A 6,000-nucleotide genomic window follows, 5' to 3' on the forward strand; every position below is an offset into this window, starting at 1 on the left:
CAGATGAAAATTACTAAACCGAAATTGTTTCGGAACGCGTTGAAAATTATTTTAGTGGGTACTGGAAATGTTCTGAGCCCACATAAATATTTTCAATTCGAACGGACGCTGAAAAATGTCGTCATGAATAGTGAAAGTGCTTTTTGCTTGGCTTCTTGGAGAAGCCACCTTGAGGGCCTTTTTGGTATTTCCCCCTTGGCTTCTTGGAGAAGCCACCCTTGGGCTTGGCCTATAAATAGGGGTGGAGGGGGCTGCCTAAAGGATCATCCCTTCTCACATACATGCCATTGCAATGATCTGGCTTCTTCTCTCCCTCCCAGCGAAATAGTTTCGTAGAGCCGAAAGGCTGTCTGGGTTCCGGCAGGAACTAGTTCTGGACGGCGAAGCCCTGCCGGATAGCTGACACCGTATGTGTGCAACTCTGTAGAGAGGTCGTAGTTTCGATCTTAGTGCCCTGAGGGGCTGTTCGAGTGTGCCTCCCGAAGGGCTGTCCAAGTGACGGTCCGAGTTCTATGGGTCCTCCCGGAGGGCTGTCCGAGTGACCGTTCGAGTTTCGAAGGTCCTCCCGAAGGGCTGCCCGCGACACCGTCCGGGGGACTGTTCGACCGCCTCCCGGAGGGCTGTCCGTATGGGTGATGAGGGTATACATCCTCGCGGTTGGGAGGTTGTAAATCCTAGCTGCGGGGATCTGCACCGCCGATCGTCATCGACTCTACTTCCCGCTGCGCTATGAGTCGGTAACGAAAAAGATCAAACCTTGTATGCAGTCTCCATAGTGGTCCTGGGCTGGTGCGTAGGTCAGAAATTTTTTGTTTTCTGCTACGTTACCCTACACCTTCGAAACTCGGACGGTCACACGGACAGCCCTTCGGGAGGCATTCACGAACTAAGACCGAAACTACGATCTCTCTACAGAGTTGCACACATACGGTATCATCTATCCGGCAGGGCTTCGCCGTCCAGAACTAGTTCCTTCCGGAACCCAGACAGCCTTACGGCTCTACGAAACTCTTTTCGTGGGAGGGAGAGAAGAAGCCAGATAATGCATGGCATGTGTACGAGAGCAAGGGATGAGTGTGGAGGGCTGCCCCTCCACCTCTATTTATAGGAAATCCCAAGGGGGTAGGGTAGTTTCACAAAAAACCCAAAATGCACATGAATGAAGTCCTTCCACAAGGACCTAGGAGTGAAACCAATGAACAAGAGGGTCCCCAAGGGGGGATACCCCATGTGGCCGACCACACCCCCATGAGGGGCCCAAAAAATGGCTCCTATCCATCCATGTCATCCCCAAGATCTTTTGGAGCAAAACCCCAAAAGGTGGCTTTCCATAAAGTAACCATAAAGCTGATTTTCACTATTCACGACGACATTTTTCAGCGTCTGGTCAAACTGAAAATATTTATGTGGGCTACGAACATTTCCAGTACCCACTAAAATGATTTTCAATGCATTCCGAAACAATTACGGTTTTAGTGATTTTCATCTGCGAAACGCATCTGAAGTGGCTCCGGCAGCTCCGGAACATTTTCGGTTTTTAACTCAGAAAATTCCAAAAAGCTTCCAGAATGATTCTGGCATCCTCCAAGAATTGTCAAGCATGTGTCGAAACCAATTTGACTTAATGGTGTATCCCGAAACAACTTTTTGGTATCATCGAAACTTATCCGATGACCTCTCTCTGCGGTACGATTCTGCTGTCCGACACTTTTCGGTGTCCGAAACTTTTTCGGTGATTTTCTCCCAGACTCCCTGTCTAGTATTCAGCAGATAGATGACCCTTAAGCGTGTGACCCTATAGGTTCGGTGAAGTATAGACAAGACCCGGAACCCCTTCCAATCAATGATCAACATCGGAGCCGTGGACACCCATATTGACCCCTATACCCACACGAATAAATATTTGAGTGAATCTCCAGTTGCCGTGTGCTATTCCAGTTGCTTCGCGATATGTCACAAACACCCGAGGTGAGATTTGTTGCATCCCCGTGGACGAACAATTTGTCCACCATGCAAGTTACCTCGTTCCCGGTTTTGTTCTCTTTTCTCGTTTTCGTGTTCCGGCATCCCAGTGATCAAATCACACTGTGTCTGGCCAGACGATGATGGATACCGTAATACCGAGAGGGCCCGAGTATATCTCTCCATCGTCGGAGGAGCAAATCCCAATCTCGAGCTATCAAGTTAATTAACATACATTCCCATGAACCCGTAAGCCGCCGTAATAGCCACCAGTTATGGATGACGTTTAACAAACCCCAAAGTTCATGAAGCAAGCATGAAGATACTCGATACTCTCATGGTCTAAGGAATTATGCAAACACTAACTATTTGTGTGTTATAAACCATTAACTTCTGACGAATGTATCTCATAGCATAACATCAATCCGGGTCGATTCAACACAAATGTTCTCTTAACATTGTGCCCTCAAAGTTGCTGGCATTGACATGCCCATGATCAGGAAAATAGAACCATCATGCAACACTTGAGCTAGTCCTAGAGGCCAGACTAAGAATACTTCTTACCGTTTATTATTCCACACGTGCATATGAGTCTTCCTCCGAGCCTCGTGTTATTGCAGACTCGAGAACCGTAGCAGTTATAGCATGGAACATAAACATAATTATGAACTTGGAGATAAATAATATCATTTCTTATTTCCTCTAGGGCATATCTCCCACAGACTCCCACTTGCACTAGAGTCAATAATCTAGTTAATGCTAATGCACTTCACACCTGTGTAAATATGCTTCGCTTGTGGTATAGCCTGATGTCCAACGGATCTGACGACTTTAGCTCCGTGTGTATCTTTGCATGTCCTCACGTTTTCACGTTTTCACAAAATTCATATTTTGTGTGGACTTGGCTTTGTATGTATGTGAATCACAGGTCGATCCTGGATTCCTCAGACTGAGTTATGGAGCAACTACCTGCAGTAGTGTCCCATTGACAAAAGCCATCTTGGAACCATACTAACTTCATGAATGAACTATATGATTCAACATCCTCTTTTGTCGCTTCTAAAACGTCAACATACTTAGTCATTTGTTATAGAATTCGCCACAGTATCCTGTTGGGAACAATTTCCAACTACCGTGCCACCATATTGTGTATTACACAAAACCCTTAACTTGAATCGAAAATCGCATGGAGAAAAGATGAAGACTGTATCGATGTAACATTTTACAACGAACTCTTCATGATCTCCGCTTGCAAGAAAACATATCATCAGTACTTACTCTAGTACTCAATGACATCTTTCACTGTTGTCCCACGATCAGTACTTTGATTACTTTAGTATCCATACTCGCAACACCTTGGGAGTATCGGACATATCTGGTTGTTTTACATACCATGGAATAAATGATTAATCCAAAACACGAAGGTGTGTGGAATCTCCATCGTGTATTTTACTCCTCAGTGTTTTGGGACACCGAGTCTTGTAAAAACTCTTTCCATGTGACTTAGTCAAGAATCACTCCTTGGCGTTTTAAATACTAAATAGGTTTTAGCACCTTGTCAATATGTATTCATTGCTTAGCCATATTAGGTAAATCTATCTCCATATATCATCATGCCTAAAATTGAGGTTATTTAGCCTAAGCACTTCATCAAAAACAATTTCAAATGAAGTCCTAATTCGTGTCAAGAAATTTATTTCCAATTAACAATGTGTCAAGCACACAAGGTTTTTAGAAATATTATTACGCTCCCACTTACTTTCTTGAATTACAAGCATCTTCGTTACCCATTGATGAAGTCAGAACCCTTTGACCATTTCATCAAAGCACGAAGATTCCAACTCCATTTTGCTCTCTTCTGTGCATCGCTGGAACTCTGAAGTTTGCACCCTTACTAGCATCTTCTGGATAGACAAAATGCCTTGGACTGTAACACATGCAAGTCCTTGGTTTCATTTCCATCAGATGGAAATCCTATTGTCATCCATGTTTCAAATCTCATGATTGAAATATGTATTAATTTCTAGTTCAGCCCGAACCGACTTTAAGCATCGCTACGATGAAAACAACCTTATCGTAGTCAACTCTTGAACTTGTTATTACAACAAGTCGAGCTTTATGGATAAGACATTTTTATCCGTATCAGTTTAAAGTTCCATAAATATTCGTTAGACTCTAAGTATTCCGAAAGGTGTATCAAGGTTTTAATCTTGAATCACTTATATGGAAACTAACTCGGGTTGTATTGGCATTTAGCCAATTCCGGAGTCAGGGCCCATCAACGCTTCCTTGTGTATCGTAGGTATAATGTTGTCTAACAACAATATCTTGTTTGCGCACCTAAGAGGTTTGCACGATCCTTGCCTACGTGGTTCAGCTGCAAGTTCGACCGAAGTTCATACATTTTATTGTAGAAACTTCCGTATCAGTTGCAGTAGGAAACTCTGGAATTACTTCCAAGGTCTCTTTCCTTTGATCTGATGACGAAGATACTGTTTATCTCGTCGAGTTGCATTATTCTCCCACTCACCTCTTTGAAAGAACCATTCTCTTTAAAAGCACACCGTTTCGCGGCAAAACTATTTGCCTCGGTATAGTGAGGGAGGAATACCCAACATTTTGGTATAACCTACAAAGTAGCACTTGCTGATTTGGAATAGGTTTGTAACCTTTTACACAAGCCCCACATTCCAAATGTTAAGAAAAGATATAACATGGTTGGGCGTACCATACCATGGCTTCATTTCAACAGACCCGATGTAGCTCTTTTCAGTGTAAAAGCCACAGTCTCTAAAGCATCACTTTAAAAGGGATAATGGCAAATTTATTTATGTCATCTTTGACCTTACCATTTCATAAATGGTTTGATTACATCTTCACAGACATTCCACTCATAGTGGTGTTCCGGAAGGTGTAAGTTATGAAACTCTTTTCACAGCTCATCAGACATTCGCTAATCATTTAACTCAAATATTCCTTTGTGCAATCAAATTGCAGAAACATAATTTTCTTGTTACAATAACTTCTACTTCATTTTTGAAAACCTTTCTAATGATTTCAAAAGATCCAGACTTACGTCTCATCAAGTAAATATCCATATATCTACTTGAGTCATTTCTGAAGATAAATAAATCCACCACTAACAACACTTACCGGACTACACACATCAAATGTATGATCACTAATAAGTTTGTTGTTCGTTCCTTATGGCCTGTGAATGGTATTTTAGTCACTTCACTTTTCAGAGGAAAGTTGCAAGTGTCAGATGATTCAAAATCAAAAAGACTTCAAAATCCATCATAATGGAATTTTCCATTTGGGTTTCTCCAATGTGACCAAATGTAGTGCCACACTAGTGTGGTATTCTTTTAGTCTTGCGACATTTAGCGACAGTGTTATGGATGTATCATATTACCATCAATATTCATAACATACATCCCATCTTGGATGGAAGCATGGCGCTTCATGTTATTCATAATACTTAACAACAATTGTTGTTTTTATGAACAACTCTTTTGCAACAAAACATTATGCAATGGGCTAGAGTGTAAGAAACTCTAAAATGAAGAAAGTAAACCCAGAGGTATTGTATTATTATCAATATTCATAACATACATCTCATTCATAATGAAAGTATGGCCCTTGTGTTATTCATAACATCGAACATAAAAAGTTCTCTTATGAACAACCTTCTTGCAAGATACCTTATGCAATGGGCTAGAGTTTGTAAAACTCTAAATGAATTACGAAAATAAATATAGACGGCAATACACCGATGGAAGGTATAGTAACATTTACTATGTTCCCTGTGTATACCTTAACCTCATTTCTGGCTAGTCTTTTTAGGCCATAGTAGCTCTTACATTGATTCACAACAGAATGCAATCGAGCGGGTATCTTTGTGATTAACTCACAATACCCAAGAATTAGTGATTAACATGTTTAACCATAATTCCCAAGAACTATATCTTTGACCAGCCTACTGTACATCAAAAACTTGTATGACATTCATACATGAGCTGGATATTCCAGTCATCT

This window comes from Aegilops tauschii, chromosome 1 (assembly GCF_002575655.3).
Source record: "Aegilops tauschii subsp. strangulata cultivar AL8/78 chromosome 1, Aet v6.0, whole genome shotgun sequence".
NCBI lineage: Eukaryota > Viridiplantae > Streptophyta > Magnoliopsida > Poales > Poaceae > Aegilops > Aegilops tauschii.